Below are 19,423 nucleotides of genomic sequence, written 5' to 3'. Positions count from 1 at the left end.
AGAGTGTTGACAGAGAAATGAACAACCTTTAAGGTTGGGTTGTAGTATAAGTTTGAAACTTTATTCTTAAACTTGTATTAAGGAAATAAGGGGAGGTGAGAAGTATCAGAGAAACTGGGAACATTAGTATAATGGTTGATTGCTGGATGTTATGAAAATGACATATGTAAAAGTAAAAATGCTATTTTTTAACCTAAAAAATCTGTACAAAATAGAATAAGATGAAGACTGTTTTCAAAATCAGTGTATAAAGAATGTATATTTTTTAAAATTATGCACAAAACAACTTTGGTGTATGTGTGTATGAGTTTTATATAGAGTAATCTACCATTTATTCAACCTTCAAAACAATTTTTCAATTAACCGATCCTTTTATGTCAGTCAGCTTTGGGTACAGCTTCATGTAACTGTACTTTCATTTATATTCAACCCTTCAGCTGTCAGACTGGAAAATTGCCTTCCCAATCTGGTTGTATATACAACAGATTACTGTACATATAATACATATAAAACTCATTTCTGTCATATATTTATTGTGTGTGAAACACTTTTTTTTTCCTCTCCCATAATATATGTGTATATGAGTGAGAGAGAGTGTATGATTGTAGCAATGATATCAAAAACTAGTAAATATTTGAATCATCTTATTCAGTATGATGTAGTTTGTATCAGTTTTATGGGTCCTTATCATGCAATTAAGTGTTGATTGAATTATACTTACATAAAATTGCTTGCACATTTACAACTGCTTTTAGAGCCAGCATATTACAAATGGAGAATGCAAAAGTTAGATTTATGTTTGTACTCACTAGTGATACACTTCTGTTACCCTCCATGAGCCACCTGTTCATCGTGGAGGGGACGTCCCAGTGACGGTACTGGCCCCCTTTCAAACTTATTATTTTACTGTGCTTTCTTCCCATATTCTGTGCTCTTCTCCTGAGTCTTGTCATCCTGTCATCTAATGTCTTGCTGCCATGTGTGCCATGCAGTGTGCCCATGGACATCCAGAAAAGGGGGGGGGGAATCCTTTGGCCTCTGCCTCATCAAGACAGGTGATTCTGGATGACCTGGTCTATTATCATTCGGCTAGTGGGCTTACCAGCAAGGATCAGTGGCGTCACAATAAGTCTCCTTTTCCACAGTCTGGGGTAGTCCTAGCATTCCACTCCTGGGCACTATCATTGCTTATTGGAGAGTGGGTGTCTATGTGTAGCTCCATGGTAGGTGTGAAGCTCTGACACTGAAACTCCTGATGAGAATGGATAATTTTTCATCCTCTTGTTTATCAGAGGCCCTCAACAAACCCCAACCAAGTTCAGAAACCATAGAATCATCAACAGAAAGCAAAGTAAGAAAGAAAATATATCAGAAGCTGTAACAAATACACCACTTTTCTTTGGTCCTGCATTCAACAACGATCACTTGGAAAAATGTTCACCCTTTTTTTATCCAGAAGGGTTTGGAAGGGATGGCAGATCTCTTTTTATTAACCAAACTGTAAAGAAACTGCATACAGAAGATATCCTTATTGAAGCAGCTACAGTAGCACACTCAGAAAAATTCATGCAACATCTATTGGTTCATGAAATTATGGTTTCCTCCCCCCCCCCCCCACACACAACTTTGATATTACATTTCTAGAAATGTAATATCAAAGTTCAAAGTTGGATCTCCTTGATGTTTCTCATGAGGAGATCTGTTCTGAACAAGGACCAAAGAGTGACTGTCATAAGAAGAATCCTCATACATATGAATGGTTATCTGGAACACTCTCTGCTGCTTTAAATGTCAGAAATCTGGTCATTCTCAAACTGCCTGTCATGGCTATGCCATCTGTGCCTGATATGGCAGTAAAGATCATGAGAATAAAGACTGTAAGAGCAAAACACTGAAATGCTCTGTGCGGGAGACCACCTCGCATACTGCTGTGCGTAACCAAAGGTTGAAGGATGAAAAGGAGATCTAAAAATTAAAAACAAAGCAATGCGTTCATTGCTTATCGGGAGGTGGTATACTACAACAGTAGCAATAACATTTACTAAACCTTCTTATGCCAAGAAGGCAACTGTAAAAGTTCAATCCTACCTTCTCACAACTACAACATCCCTGAAAGATATGACATGCTTGCTATCACCTTAAAGTGAATCAAAGAGAAAAATTGATATGGATTCACTCCTGAAGACATACCAAAAATGGTCCCACTACACAAAAATCCTCTTATTAAAAAAAAAATTAAATAATGGAACATGTCTCTGGACCCTCTAATAGATGGCTTTTGACAGAAACCATGGATGTCTCTGCTTCCCTTCAGGAAGATAAAACAATTAATATACCGAGTGTCCTAGAGCGATTGGAATTTGACTTTTTTGGATATTTTTTCAGAAGAAATTATAATGAATACTGGCAGTCCAGAATTCTCAAAAAGGAAAAAAATCAAAGATTAATGAAAGGAAAACCTCTCAGCATAGGAAACCAGGTGATACCACCAAAAAAGAAATAATGCAAATATTCCTACAATGGAATTGTCATGGATTCCAACAAAACATCAGTGATATCAAGGCTGTCTTACAGAAGTATAAACCATTATGCTTCTGTCCACAGGAAGCATACCTTAAGCTGAATGATTATCTGGTATTTTGTGATGTTACCATTGTCCATAAGGACAGGACAGGGGATGGACCTGCCTATGGAGGAGTCACCATCTTTTTGTTTGCAACCATATCCCCTTCCAGCAAGTCCCACATAACACCAACATAGAAGCAGTTGCTATGGTGTGAGTCTATAGATTGTATATGTTGAGCATATGCCCAACATATATAATCTCTTCCTCTTAAACATAGACAACACCTTCTTCCATATGCTTACCTGAACATTCACTGCCAGTGACTATCTGTTTGCTCTCCTTTTCCCATTGTATAAGTGTGAAACTGATGACAACTTCTTTGGGAGCAATCACTTTCCCGTGATATCCACTTTTCTGCATCGGCAAACATGTATTACTTCACTGATATAACAGTGGGAAATCAAGCATGCTGACTATCCACCTTTTCTTCATCAACAAAATTTGATTCTGTAATGGTCAGCTTATCTCCTATCAGCAGTGCAGTGAATCATATATCAGAGTGTTTTATACAAGCTGTCACAACTGAGTTCCTAAAACATTTAGTCACTTTCAAGTTTTCCTAAGTCATGGTGGAATGATGTAGCTAAAAACTTTAGCCCAGTAGCTAAAGAAGCCAAGAAGAAAACTTTGGGATATTTTCTACAGATGCCCCCACAACAACAAACCTAATTGTTTTCAAATGTGCTTGAGCAAGACACATCTGTCATCAGAGCCAAAAAAAATATTGCATCCAGTACACATCTTCCATTATGAGAACAGCCAACAGTAAAGAAGTCAGAGACAAAATCCAGGAAATAAAAGATATATATACACTAACCATCCTAGAACATAATGGTTGCACAGTTGTCAACCCAACACCAATTGCTGACACACTTGGTGAGATTTTTGCTAAAGCATCAGTAGCATCATCCTATCCAGAACTCAGACTAAGACAAATATTACTCCCACTTGCAACAGAAGCCAAGTTCTTGGAACTCATGTTCGAAAACAAATTCAGTTTCTTCCCTCACATACACTAGTTAACCACCTTACCGGCACCGTTATGGATCAAATATGCATCCATGATAACCTGGACATATATATACGTCTTGGCCGGTAGCTTGGTTAAGAGACAAGTGCTGTAAATCAATGAATATCTTTTACACCCTGTCTTTCACCTCACACAAATGATGTTTTATGCTTTGATTGTACAGGTCACTGATTAGATTGAAACTTGATTATGGTCTCTGCTTCTGCTAGAGAGAGTACTCTATGATTATGATGGCTTACTCTGTTCACCATTAATCCATAAAAATTGCAACTGGAGCATTTCAAACTTTACCTGTTCTTAGCCTGTACAGCCTGTAAATGAACCACCTTTGTTGATCAAACATCAACCATTGTATCTCTGTTATATGCTACAAAAATAAAATCCCTAACCAGACCGTCCCACATGACTGTTTTTTTGTCTGCAATGGCAGAATCTATTCAACAACTGTCACACTACCATTTGGTTTGCAAATAAAACTCTTTTTCTTACAAGTTCTAGATTGGGGTAAATAACATAGCTCAAATGCCATGAAACACTTCCACCATGGCATACCACCATGTAGCTTTTCCATTTTCAGGTTACCTAAATCTTCCACCTCTCCTGTTGTCTACTAGCAGCACTTTGAAGCTCATAAAATTAAATACTGATTTTGTACCTTTCTACACAGATGGTCCAAAATCAGAGGCACCAATAGGATCTTCTGCTGTTTGAGAAGACAGCACAATTGCTCAGACCCCACTAGAATGTAACAACTTCATAGTTGAGCTGTATGCCATAGAGCTTGAACTAAAATACATAATGAAATTGTAGTACTACTAAAGGTGCATTATATATATATATATATATATATATATATATATATATATATTTATTATATCTCATCCACACACAAAAGGTCACTAGACACATAGCACATTAGTGCCATGTGTGGGAAAGAGGAATAGAAGAAAAGAGGTGTCTGTTCACAATTTGCTTGAACAGCTGAAGATTGTATTTTTTGGGGTAGGCAGAGTGGGGAGACTGTCCCAGAGGACAGAAGTAGATGGGATGAAGGAGGAGGCGGTAAAGTTGGTTTGAGTTTTGAGATGGATTGTAAAAGGGTGATGGTTAGCGTGGCTCTTGTTTTAGTGATTTTGGAGGAGAGTGGAGGAATAATAGTGGCCAAATCAGCAAAGTGCCATCCATGGAACTATCTGTAGAAGAGGTGCAAGGCAGAAACTGAAATTTGTGAGAGAGGATCATTAATTAGCTAGATTGCCTTCTTCTGAACAGAATTGAGCAGTCTTAGAGAGGATTTTGGTGTTCCACCCCAAATATGGGAGCAATATTCCATAGCTGGATAGATTTGGGCTTTGTATAGAGTGAGCAGATGTGAAGGTGTGAAGTAGTGTCTTATGTGAAAAAGTACACCAAGTTTTTTGGCAGCTGCAGAAACTATAATTGAAATGCGGTTATGCTAGGAAAGATTGGAGGTGCAAGTCAGTCAAAGTAGAGAAATCTGATCATGTTTGGATATCTCAATATTACTAAAGGTAAGGGGGGGGGGATGTAAACTCTTTCTTGTGAGAGATGACAAGGCTGAGTTTTGGTAGCATTGAAGTTTCCAAGGTTGTCCTTGCCCCACTGAGATATAGCTAAGAGATCTGAGTTCAGGTTGCTGGTCATGGTAGATCTTGAGGATTCTAATACTTAGCAAGGTTTGTTGAATGAAAAGGAGGAATGAAGTGTATTGTCATTGGCAAAGCTATAAATAGAATTGGAAGTCTGAGAGAGCAAGTCATTTATATACAAGAGAAAGTGAGTGGTGAAAGAACAGTACTCTGAGGTACTCCTGCATTGGTGGGGAAAATCTGAGGAGAGTAAACCATCCACCATGACACGTAGTGAGCAGCCAGTGAGAAAGTTGGTGATCCAGTTGCAGAGAGAGGAAGGCAGACCATAGGATGGCAGTTTGTTAAGTAGGCTCCTGTGCCAAACCCGATCAAATGTCTTTGAAATGTTGAGGGCAACCATGTGAATTTCTCCATGACTTGAGTCAAGTTGTGGGTTGTGGATGGTGAAAGCAAGATCAGCTGTAGAATGAGAGTGGCAGAATCCATACTGCTGGTTACTGATTACTTGACACTAGGTGGTTCAAAAGTTGTTTGTTAATGGCCTTCTCCATAATTTTAGAAAGAACAGAAATGAGAGCACTTGGATAGTAATTCATTGGTTAACTTTTATTACTTTCTTTGGAATGGGCTAGATGTGGGATACCATCACAACCAGATGCCTTATTTGTGTTTAGGCTGTTGAGGATTCTTTGGATTTCTTTTTGTCAGAAGACTATGGGCAAAATGAAAGGAGCCATTCTTAGTAGTGTGGAGGGAACTTTGACCTGGTCATCAATGCAGGAATTTGAAGAGAAGAGTGATGCCAGTAAGTTGGCCTTGTTTTTAGGTGAGGTAACTACAGTACCATCCAGTTGCGAGAGTGGTGGAAACCTGGATGGGCAGAAATTGCACCCAGTGGCCTTGTGCAAGGGACCAGAAGGAGGCAAGTTTGCAGCATTTGGCCCTTTTGAAATCTGACTTAGTGATGAGCATAATATACTCAAACTCGCAAAGTTCTCTATTATAGGCAATAAGATGTCCAGAGCTACAGAAATACTGAGAGCTCTTCTGAATCCAACATCTCTCTCAATTAAGAAAGCTACACTTGGATGTACACTTCTGTTAGATTCCAAGCCACATAGGGATCAAGAGAACAAAGCTGCAGATACTGCAGCCATGTCAGCTTGTTTCTCAAGTCCTATCATCTGCCTTGTCCATACATTGACTACCAGCAGACTATTACACAAACTTTTATTTCATTGGTAGGCATCATGGGGTGCTTAAGGGTCAAAGCTATATAACTAAGAGGAGACTTCCACATAGCCATTAAAGGAATGTGGAAAACTGACCAGGGCTTCTGACCTAATGTCCAATCCTCACCTTGTGGTGCACCCTGTTAGGTATCTACCTAGATACTGAACAAACGAGGATGGGCTGGCAATTTGGGATTTAGCCGACCAAATTGTATTCTTATTGGTTTAAACCACAATATTAAATGATGATATAACATGATAGAATTTCATGCTGGCTGGGGCGTCGCCCGGTTAAACAAGGCCCCCATTGTTTTCGCCAGGGAACCAGGGCGAACAGCAAAAAGTCAGAGTTTTAGGATTTGTTGCAGTAGCAACAAATCCTAAAACACACCTCAACTCAATATCACCAGAATTGAAGATCGTTACTATCAACATAAGAAGCCCGAATGGCAAAGAAATGGAGCTAGCTGAGGAATTAGATAAGTACCAGATCGACATAATAGGGGTGACTGAAACAAAAAAGACCAAAACTGGCTCTTTCTGAGCAATAAATACAAAATGTTATATTCAGGCAATGACAATCAAAGAATAGCCATAGTATTCAACACCAAATACAAGGCTAATCTTCTTGAATGGCAGGCAATCTCAAGTAGAGTGATGTGGGCAAATATCAGAATGGGGACCTGGACAATGAGACTTATTTGTGCCTATGGTCCCACAGAAGGTTCTACTAAGGTAGAAGTGGAGGAATTTTTTGAGGCTTTAGAAAAAGCAACTGACACAATGAAAAAGGAAAAGTTGGTCCTTGTTGGGGATCTAAATAGCAGAGCAGGAAATGATTGTGAGACATACAAAAATATTTTGGGAAAATTTGGAGAAAAGAGCAAAGCTAATAATAATGGAAAATACCTGTTGGATTTCTGCTCAGGACATGGACTGGTTATTATTAACACCATGTTCCAACATAAAAATGTGCACAAATTCACATGGAGAGAAGAGGCAAGGAATAAGAAAAGTCTCATTGACTATGTTATTGTTGATAGTGATGTTTTCTCCCTGCTGCAAGACACCAGAGTGTACAGAGGATTTGAAATTGGAAGTGATCACCATTTAGTCTTAAGCAGGATGAGATTGAATATATTGAAGAGAAGAACATGTAAGAAAGTTTTAAAATAAATAAAAGTTGAGCAGCTCTCAGATGTGAACCGTGGACTTAAATACACAAATATTATTCAAGAAAAAATGAAAGAGCTTGAGAACAGGAACCAAACCTTGGCGATTCAGTAGCAAGCTATGAAGAAAACATTGATTGATTCTGCCAGAGAGGTATGTGGTGAGGTTGTCTGCAAGGATAGAAAAATCAGAACTCCCTGGTGAATACAGCAAGTTAAAGAAGCAATGTAGGAAAAGAAGAAAGCATATCAAAAGTTCCTGGCAAAAAAGTCAGCTTGTGCTCTTAGAGAATACACAGAAATGTAAGAAAGCTAAACAAAAGTCATGGGAGTACTTTGGTAAGAAAATAAATATCAAGAAGGGGGGGGGGCAAGATATGCTGGAGATTGTTGAAGAAGTTCAGAAATGGAGGAAAAAGTCCTGTAAAAGGAATTAGAGATGATAAAGATGATATGAAAACTGGAGAAAAAGATATCCTTGAAATATGGAGTAATTGTTTTGAAAAATTGTTAAATGAAACTAGCAGTGATGACAGCACAGTGATAAAAAAACACTGATCAGGCATGCAGTCAGGAATACATATCCATGCTTGAAGTAGAAAAAGCCATCAAAAGTCTGAAATGTAGAAAGGCTGCTGAAGTAGATGATATTAGACCAGAAATGCTCAAGTATGGAGGTATAATAGTTTTACAGTGGCTACACTGCATAGTTCAGAAGTCCTAGACTGAAGGACGAATTTCAGATTATTGGAGTAGAGCTCTCATAGTACCCATATATAAAAAGGGAAATAAAAGTGATTGTGAGAATTACAGAGGTATTTCTTTACTGAAATACAATTACCTCTCCAAACACTATCAGGATCAGATATTCACTTTACGACAAATAGTTGAAAACTCATGGGAATATAACAAAGATCTGTATTTAAGTTTTGTAGATCTGAAAAAAAGCATATGACTAGGTGCCAAGAGAGAAGCTATTCAAAACGTTACAGTTGTATGGTGTCAGTGGATCATTACATCAAGCAATACTTGGTCTTTATTTGAGTTGTAAGTCAGCAGCATTGAAGGAAGTACAGGAAGATGGTTTAATGTTGAATCTGGTGTCAGACAAGGATGTACATTATCACCTCTGTTATTCATTATCTATATGGATCACATTATGAAGGAAAGTGGTATTAAATCTGATATCAAAATTGGAGATGTTAATGTCAGCTCCTTGCTTTATGCAGATGAGTTATACTTCTAAATAAATCTGTTACAAGTCTAAATTGAATAACTGTTGTGATAGATATGGTATGAAGGTCAGCAATAACAAGACAAAGATAATGAAAATAGGCAGAAGCATTGAAAATATCAGCTGCATGTGAATGGAGAATCTATGGAACAAGTAAAACATTTCAGTTACTTTGGCACGATTTTTAGTGAAGATGATAAATTAAATATGGAAATAGACAACAGAATCAACACAGCTGGTATGGTAGGAAGTAAACTGAATAATTTTACATGGAATAAGAGAGAAATTAGTCAGAACACTAAATTAGCTATACAAGACAGTGTTCAAACCAATTTTAACTTATGGATCTGAAAGCTGGGTCAGAAGTAGAACACTTGACCAAAGACTAGAGACCGCAGATATGTTCACCCTGGGTCCCTGGCAAAAACAAAGGGGGGGGGGGGCCTTGTTTAACCAGGCGACACCCCAGCCAGCATGAAATTCTGTCATGTTGTACCATCATTTGATATTTTGGTTTAAGCTAATAAAGAATACAATTTGGTCGGCTAAATCCCAGATTGCCAGTCCATCCCTTGTTCATTCAGTATCCAGGTAGATACCTAACAGGGTGCACCACGAGAAGGTGAGGATTGGACATTAGACTTGGACTTTCTCCGCATTTCTTGAAAGGCTATGTGGAGGTCTCCTCTCAATTATATAGCTTTGACTCTTAAGCACCTCTACCAGGAATACTCGGTATGGAAATACCTCCATAATTCTCACATTCAGTTTTATTTCCCTTTTTATATGTGAATATTATAAGATTTATGCTCCTCATATTTGAGCATTTCTGGGATAATTTCATTTAATCCAGCTGTATTTCCACATTTCAGGTTTTTGATACTTTTTTTTATTTCTACTTCAAGTATGGTTATGTGTTCCTGATTGCATTCCTGTTGGGAAATTTTATACCTCCAAGCTGACACTGCTTGTTTTCATTTGTCAGTCTTTCAGAATCATTACTCCAGATATCTGTAATATCTTTATCTTCAGTAGTGATGTCACCATTATCATCTCTGATTCCTTTTACAGTAATTTTTCCTCCATTTCTAAATGTTTTCAATATCCTCCAGAATATTTTGCCACCTTCCTGATATTTATTTTTTATATTCTTACTGAAGTCCTCCCATGACTTTTGTTTAGCTTGTTTTACATAGTACTTTGCTTTCTTACATTTTTCTCTGCATTTTATAAGAGCACACGCTGTGACTTACTTGCTGGAACTTTCAATATGCTTTCTTCTTTTTCTTGATTGCTTCCCCAACTTCCTGAGTCCACCATGGAGTTCTGATTTTTCTATCCTTGCAGACAATCTCACCACACGCCTCTCTGACTGAATCAATAAATGTTTTCTTCAGAGTTTGCCATTGAATCTCCAAGGTTTGGTTCTTGTTTTCAAATTCTTTCATTTTTTCTTGAATGATGTCTGTATTTGAGTCTACAGTTCACTTCTGAAAGCTGCTCAACTTTGATTTGCTTTAAAAACTTTCTTGTACATTCTTCTTTTCAATATGAAATTCAATTTTCTCCTGCTCAAAACTATGCAGCGATCACTTCATATTTCAAATCCTCTGTATGCTCTACTCTCCTGAACCAGTGGGAAAACATCACTAACAATTTTAACATAGTCAATGAGACTTTTATCTCTTACATCTTTTCCCCATATGAATTTGTGCACATTTTTATGGTGTATGGTATATGATATTACTTGTTGAAAATGCAACAAGTAATATCATATTTACTTGAATATAACTTGCACTCATGTATATCTCACACCCCTGATTTTACTTTACGAAAAAAGAAATTGAAAGTTTTGCATATACCTCACACACAAAAAAGTTTTTTTGTGTTTGAGGTATGTGTACGACCTGCCTTAGTCTTTGAGCTGTGCAATCTTTTGTTAATACTGCACCAGTCATATGCACATCTTAATAGCTGCACCATCTCTACTAGCTTACCATTGCTGTCTATTTTGCACTCCATTTTCACTTCTTATTAGTCATTTGTGAAGGATTGTTCATAACGTATCTCAAGTCTTGTAAATTACTTTTTTTGTCATTTTTGCTTGAAATATGGAATAACGTTCAAGTTACAGTGCTGGTTTTAAACTCAAAGATCATATGATTCTGAAATGATAAAAGGACAAGCAATAATGAAACTTTGTTTTAATTTAATTACAGAAGCATTGTTGCTAAAGATTCAAATATATCGTGTGATGGTGAGCTGCCGATCATGTAAATAAACAAAACTGAAATTTAAATGTACTCATTTTCTAAATAATGTGTGCAATTATAATGAATACCGAGGATTTAATTATAAACATCAATTTAGTTTTTTCCTGAAAATCTTTAGTTTCCAAAAAATTCCTGCATATATCTCACACCATGATTTTTTAAATTTCATTTTGGGGAAAAAAGTGAGTTATATTCAAGTAAATATGGTAATCATGTCCTGAACAGAAATCCAGCTGGCATTCACCATTGTTATTAGCTTTGCCCTTCTCCAAATTTTCCCAAAACATTTCTATGTGTCTGGTAATCATTTTCTACCCTGCTGTTTAGATCTCCAGCAAGGTCTTTGCTTTTTATGTTCCTTTTTCTTTCACTTGTTTTATTTACACTGGTTACACTTGTTTTTGTATCCCTTTTAAAGTTGTTATACATTTCATCTACATCTTTTTACATTTGTTTATTTATCAAATCACTTTCATGTTAGACATTATTAAGATCATGATTGGTGCAGTATGACCATAGTAGTCCTTACATCATTAAACTTTATATCAGTCAATTAATGCCCTTCTGTTTATGCTGTCACATAAGTGATGTAACACAGCTACGTGTGTGGTGAATAGATTAGAAAGACCACAACAAATCCCTGTTGCAGAGTGCGAGATTCTGTAGTTAATTCCCCCCCCTCCCCGTATTGTCGTGGCAGTGATTCAGTATTTTTGATCTTTCCCATTTTACCATATGCACATTGCAGATTGGGTTTAAGGCTGCACTGTGATTGGTCGGTGAATTTAGCTCTCTTGTAAAAGTGGTGATTTTTATCTGCTTTATTGTGTTTTTTCCCTTAGAAAATTAGTGTTTTATAGTATATTAGTGTAGATTTTTGTGTTTTTTAGTATTTTATAACAATTTTATTACGATATTGCAGTATTAAATATAGTTTAAAATGGCAAAACAATGCACAGGAAACATAACACTAAGAATAACAGCAAAGTCAAGAACAAGAAGGCTTGCCCTGCTCAGGAGGATATTGAAAATGAATTAACTTCCAAAAATAAATTCATTTTTATCATATTGAGGTACTATACTGATGATTTAACTAGTGATAAATTCAGTATGAGAGAGGATATGAAAGGGTTGTTGGAAGAAGTGAGAGTGAAGCACGAGAAAGTGAAAATCATAAGTATACTACCTCAATATGATAAAAATGAATTTATTTATTTATTTATCCTTATGGCAAAAGGAATACAGAACAGCTACAGGTCAATGTCCAGTCTAGAAAGCCAATCCAAGGCCTCATCTGTCACCTTGTGGATGTCCTATAGGCCACCACCATGAAATTGGCGCCTTGGGCAGTCGTTCACAATATGAGTAATTGTCTGAGCCAAGGGAGAACAATCACAATAAGGGTGGTCTAACAGCCCCCATTTATGTAGTAGGTAGCCACATCTGCCCTGATTAGTTCTGATTGTGTTGATTTGATGACCAAATCTTCCTAGGAAGAGCAAAACCAGGCTGCAGAGCACAGGGATCTTCTACCAGGAAGCTGTTTGTTGGGAGATTTAGACCAGTATTCTCTCCATATGTCAGGTGTTGATGGCAAGGCAGCTGAAGAGAAGTTCGCCCATGAACCAGAAAGGCTTTCTAGATTTTAGGCGAAGATTAGGTGGATTTGAGTGTCTGGTGCAGGGGCAGGAGTGGGTTGCTCATTACTTTATTAAATTCTTTAATTGAGGCTTTTCTTCTCCATATGTTTGGTGGAGCAGTGTTAGATAGGACAGGCAGCCAGGAGAGAGCAGTGTTTCTTTGTGTGTACATGCGTGCACGCATGCATGATATTTGATTCTCACTACAGAAAATAATGGAATGTTGTAATAGTGGATAGTTTATTGTAGAGAATTTCCTTTATCATTAGTTTTAGCTAGGAGTTTTTACATAGCTGGTTATAATGAATAAGTTTATGATAACATTGTCTGCTATAATGAAAGTTAATTGTACATGTTGAATAATCTTATTAGAGATATCCATCTGCCTAATAGCCTGTTAGACTATTATTATTATTACTTGACACCCTCAGGGAGTCCAAAGACTCATCGAGGGAGGACATTCACTCCACAACTCTCTGCCTCTGTGGCTCAATCCACCAACTACAGCAAACCTCATCATCTACACCAGCGCCATCTACTGCCCACCACCACTTAGTATTTTCATAGACAATCACAAACATCCATGCCCATATGCCAGATTCGAACTCGCAGCCTTTTGGTTGGAGAGCGAATATGCTAACCACTCGGCGAACCAGGCCGGCCTATCATGAGATTTCACATCAGCCTTGATACACTGGGATAAGGTGGTAAAACAAATACTCCATCGACATATCCTAGGCAGACATGAATTCCAAATGTTGATTATGGCATTTGAAAAAAAAAAAGTTCCATGTTTGGTCTCTTTAGAGTGTAGAATTACTGGATTATCTAATCTCCCTCCCCACACACACACACACACACACATACATAGTGCTATTAGTGTATGTGAGAGGGGGGGGGGGCTGAATATGAGTGAATTTCCAAGCTGCAAGATGTAGAAAATAAATAGATGCTATAGACAAGGAGATTATTTTTAAGTATATATTTTACATTTTTGATTTCCTTCTGATCTCCTTCTAGTATAAAAACATTGTAGGCATGGAATGTTGATGTAAAATTTCACACGAATAACAATGTATCATGTTTGTTTTACAAGTTTTGTCTAACGATAAATATATATATATATATATATATATATATATATATTAATTTTTAACATAAACTGACTATAAACCCGAGAATTATAACAAATTGAGATTTATTTGCAAACGCAACATGTTTCGTCGAGATTGACTTCATCAGGCGTTAAGAACATAAAAAGATATTAAAAGACACTGAAACAAACATTGAGACACTCTTTCCGCACTCACATGTGACCTTGTATACACCTGGAAATTGTAGAAGGTTGGGAGATTGTTTATAGTTTCTGAAACCTGATCTTATTTTTGGAAGAGTCGAGAAGCACATTTGTATGTTGAATTTCTTTAAGATTCTACTCAGTTTTTTGGATAGTGTGCTGATATATGGCAAAGAGATACAGCCTTTGGAGTCGTTCTGTGCCTCTACGTTGACGGTGGGATAATTGTTTGTTGATACTTTTTAAAGAGTAGCCATTGCTTTTAAAGGTCCATTTAAGATGTTGTAGTTCTTTTTTTAGTTCTTCTTCATCTGACAGTACAGATCTTGCACGATTCGCAAGAGTTGATATAATACCCAACTTTTGCGCTGGATGGTGATGTGAGGACGCATGCAAATATCTGTCCGTGTGTGTTGGCTTTCTAAATATAGACTTTTATTGATTCAGGCGTCTTGGTGAGTTTAACATCAAGGAAACAGAGCGAACTATTTTCTTCACTCTCCATGGTCAATTTTATATCCTGATGGAGGTTGTTTAAATGGTTGAGAAACCTGTGAAGATTCTCAACACCATGCTCCCATGTGAGGAATATATTGTCCACATATCTAAGCCAAATTCTTGGTTTTAAACTAAAAGAGGAGATTGCCTTTTGTTCAAAATCCTCAAAAAAATGTTGGCTAATATAGGAGAGAGGGGGCTTCCCATAGCTAATCCTTTGACCTGTTTATATAGTTTACCTTCGAATTCAAAATAGCCAGAGTTTACACAGTGAGATAGTAGAGAGAACATTTTATTTGAAATTTTGTTCTTTAAAATATGGAGAACTTCATGTGTCGGAATGTTGGTAAAGAGTGCTATCACGTTAAAGCTCACCAAGATGTCAGAAGATTTGAGTTTAAAGTCCTTGATTTTAGAGACAAAATCTGTTGAGTTTTTAATATAAGAAGAAGATTTTCCCGCATAAGCTTTTAACGATGACGCGAAATATTTAAATAATCTGTAGGTGGGTGAGTCTATGCTGTCTACTATAGGTCTCAGTGGATAGTTTTCTTTATGAACCTTAGGGAGACCATAAAGCCTTGGAATCAGTGGGTGTAAAGAACGGATGGAAAGCCGTGGAATTTCTGTGGTCTTTTGTAGGAGATTATTGAAGAAATTAGAATTGAAGAAAATAGTTCGCTCTGTTTCCTTGATGTTAAACTCACCAAGACGCCTGAATCAATAAAAGTCTCTATATTTAGAAAGCCGACACACACGGACAGATATTTGCATGCGTCCTCACATCACCATCCAGCGCAAAAGTTGGGTATTATATCAACTCTTGCGAATCATGCAAGATCTGTACTGTCAGATGAAGAAGAACTAAAAAAAGAACTACAACATCTTAAATGGACCTTTAAAAGCAATGGCTACTCTTTAAAAAGTATCAACAACCAATTATCCCACCATCAACGTAGCAACGTAGAGACACAGAACGACTCCAAAGGTTATATCTCTTTGCCATATATAGCACACTATCCAAAAAACTGAGTAGAATCTTAAAGAAATTCAACATACAAACGTGCTTCTCGACTCTTCCAAAAATAAGATCAAGTTTCAGAAACTATAAACAATCTCGCAACCTTCTACAATTTCCAGGTGTATACAAGGTCACATGTGAGTGCAGAAAGAGTGTCTCGATGTTTGTTTCGGTGTCTTTTAATATCTTTCTATGTTCTTAATGCCTGATGAAGTCAATCTCGACGAAACATGTTGCATTTGCAAATAAATCTCAATTTGTTATAATTCTCGGGTTTATAGCCAGTTTATATTAAAAATGAACATATCCCCAACCCCGAGTTAATAATAGTATTCATATATATATATATATATATATAGAGAGAGAGAGAGAGAGAGAATTGTATTGCCTGTAAACTTACCAAAAATCCTTTTTATGTAATAATTTCATTACTAAACCATTTTTAATCAAATATATGCCATACAAAGTCATCAAGTCCCCTGATGTTAGCACATTTCCATATATGGTAATATTTAGTGCTGTGTGCGCACACTACGCAGAGTCCGGGACATATATAAGCTCTCACATCTTGAAGGAGAGCATCTTAGTGTTTTCATCATCACTGCCATATGAGGCCCACTGTCAATCATCAGAAAGAGAGACATCCTATGGTTTTTCCAGTCCAGTTCCTTCCTTCAGTCCACTGCCATGTGAAGTCCTGTTTTCCGTCACAGAGCATCTCGCATCGGAAAGTCTGTGCAGGTTGCCAACAGAGAGCCAATTAGAGATCGCACTCTTCAAATGGGAAATTTTGGGGAGTTTTATGCAGCCATATTTATTTAATTTGGTTGATTTCTTATTGCTGCTGATGCAGATGCTAAAAACAGTCTTTTGAATTTACTATAGTGGAGCATGGTGGTTTTTCTCCAGAAGATGCTGTTGGTTGTATCCAAAAGCCCATCTCTCTTTGCCCAGAAGAATACCAACGTGACATTTCTTCCAGCCATGTTTTATTCTCTGCCAATACCAATGTTGAAGGATGATAACATCAAATAGACTGCAGCTTAACTCTTAACTTCAAACATTCATAAATGCTCCGATGAATTAGAATGATGTATCTTGGAATCCAAAGAAATAGCTCTCAACCCTACCCAACAGTGGTCTCAGTTATAGCCTACCCGATTCACATAGTGCTGTAACCCAATTTTGGCGTACTCATGATATCATTCACACGCAAAGTGCTTCATGCCAGAACTAATGCTCGGACTCGATTTCAAACACAACTATTACTTGTTCTAAACTCTGTGTTTGTCTAAAGCACAATCTATTTTTACGATGTTGTTTTCTCCATAGTACTGTATTCACCTGACGAAGTTGGCATTTCCAATGAAACTAGTAGTGAAACTTTATTAAATCTCTTATATTTTTCTTGGTGTTTAAGTCAGTTAATGATTTTAAACATGTCATTAAACCCAGTCAGTTACTCTGTAAATATATATAATTGTTTGTTTCAAGACTATATTTTTTTTAAAAAATAAATTCATCTTTAGAAATTGATGTCGTGATTATTATTATTATATCTGTTTGCTAATATACCACACAGAGACCCTGCATTTGATTCTGAGCCTTCCCTATTTTAAATATTTTTGTATTATTCAAATCACTATATAACCGTGTGCGTGCCCCCCCCCCCCCCCCCCCCCACACACACACATGGGATCAAAGCAAAAACTGTTCCCCATCTGAAAAGATAGCTGAAGTGTTAAATAAATTTAATACACGATGCATAAACACAACACATCAGACCTGCGTCTGTTTACTTAAGGACTACTCCATCCTATAAACAGGATGATCTGTTAATTTGTTGCCATCATATGGTTAATGGTCTCATACAGAGGTGGCAGGGTTTTTTTCCTGGAAACTTGGGTTTTTCATTTCACAAAGCAGGCAAACTGGCCATTAGAACATATATTACTAACAGACATAATACACTGGCCTCATAGCCTGAGTTGCTTTGGCTGGAAATCCGTAATAAATCTAAATCAAGCCATCATGACTGACAGACTGTTCTTTGGACACCTTATCACACATGATTAAATAGAGTAAGGGAACTGCTAATCATTAAAAGTCTAAGAGACTATTTTTGGAATCAGTAGCAGCAGTGAAGCACTCCATAAACCTTGATAAGTATGTCTGTGTTAATTTACCAAAAATGTGAGAGAGTGATTTTAAAACTTATAGTAATCTAACAGCCCTTAACCTTTTACCTGACATCAGAAGACACTGGCAAAATATTAGTTTACAGGATGTTAATTCCATTACAACTTTGAATTTCTTCTACTTCTACTGATTTTTATTTCCTTGTGTATTTTGTGCTCTGATACTGGTTTGCAGCTTAACATATAAGCTTAGTTTATTTTTGTTTATTTATTGTTCTTGTAATATTGTGTTAATATCATTAAACCCAATGCCACAGGGATTTATGATTGGTGTTATTCCACAAGAAAGAATCTGCATTAGATTGGTCTGAACTGCCAAGAGAACAAACATCAGTATACAGGATATGGAATGTTTAGTTATCCAGTATTCTGATAGACATGACATGTAAGCAGTTTGTGTTAGGTCATTGGTGGCAGTAGATCTTAATTTTCCAAAAATTCTGACAGTATACCAGAGCAAACATATGCACTGATGTCACCTTTGTAATTAGGAAAACTGAGATGAGCATAGTACAGGATAAAGTTGAAATCTGCTAGAAAAAATATATATGAGCTCAGTTTATCACCTTTTATATAGTTTTGCAGTTTGAAGTAGAAATCAGCTTGTGAAGTACTTATGAAGTGAATCTGGAGGTTTGGATTTTTTTATTTATTTATTTCTGCATATAATATGTTCTGTTTGTGACTTTTCATGGTTGTTGTTTAAGGTAAGTTGAAATTGGAAAGGATGTAGAATATACAGTAGAAGATTCTTTACTGAGTTATGTCATATCCATAGAAAATGGAAAATTTCTTCCTTAAATCACAGTGTTAGCAGTTTTACCTCTACACACACACACCATTACGAAGAAGGCCTCAAGGCACTACTGACAGAATAGTGATAGCAAGATTATTTTTCAGCTGACATGGAAATGTAGTGTGTTATCATAAGGTTCATTCAAGTCGCCATCTAGCTGCTGTCTGGGAAATTACTATTTTAAAGCTGTACCATCAGAATATAGAAATCTCTCTCACTTCATGATGTTTAATATATTTCTGAAAACGTTGCTCATTATGGATGTTCTGGAAGAAACGGGGAGAAATCAAATGTTTTTTTTTCACTCTGGAACCCAGACATGATTTATGTTCACTCCTCTCCAATAGGCAGAGTGGCAGCATTATTTAAGATGATAAAACTCATCTGCCACATAGTGCTAAGTGCTGTGGCCTTTCCTTTAAGTAAGGATCCCATACCTCAACCCATATTGTTAATTTACTGTCAGATGTTTACCTCCTCCTGTTTCATGGTTTTATAATCTGTTGACTTTGGATTCTATTCAGGAGTCCACCAGCATGAAAGTGTTGGCAGATTTGTTTTTCTGTAGACTAACTGGACTTTGAATTTAATGAAGAGTAGCATAAAATAAAATATATTTGTGTTTCTACCTAAGTCTGTGCCTGCTGCACCACTGACCATAAAATGCATATCACTGTATATCACTTTGATGTCATGTACCAATGTTGTAGAAATCTGAGAGAGATACATGAAGAGCTGCTAAAAGTAATGAAAATTCAAGATTTTGCATCTATGCATTATAACTCATGATTCT

At 36.8% G+C, this 19,423-nt stretch overlaps 1 protein-coding gene across 1 annotated transcript in view; it reads left to right on the top strand.

The window, feature by feature from the left end:
- The window catches only part of LOC150098881 (extended synaptotagmin-2-like), a 253,180-nt gene that overhangs the window by 145,972 nt on the left and 87,785 nt on the right, over positions 1 to 19,423 (top strand). The gene's annotated exons all lie outside the window — the stretch shown is intronic.

Source organism: Typopeltis vanoorti, chromosome 15, assembly GCF_054136105.1.
Source record: "Typopeltis vanoorti isolate ZY-2024b chromosome 15, IOZ_Tvanoo_1.0, whole genome shotgun sequence".
In the NCBI taxonomy this organism is placed as follows: Eukaryota; Metazoa; Arthropoda; class Arachnida; order Uropygi; family Thelyphonidae; genus Typopeltis; species Typopeltis vanoorti.
Note: the sequence above shows the minus strand (reverse complement) of the source record. Positions and strands in the feature narration are given on the sequence as shown.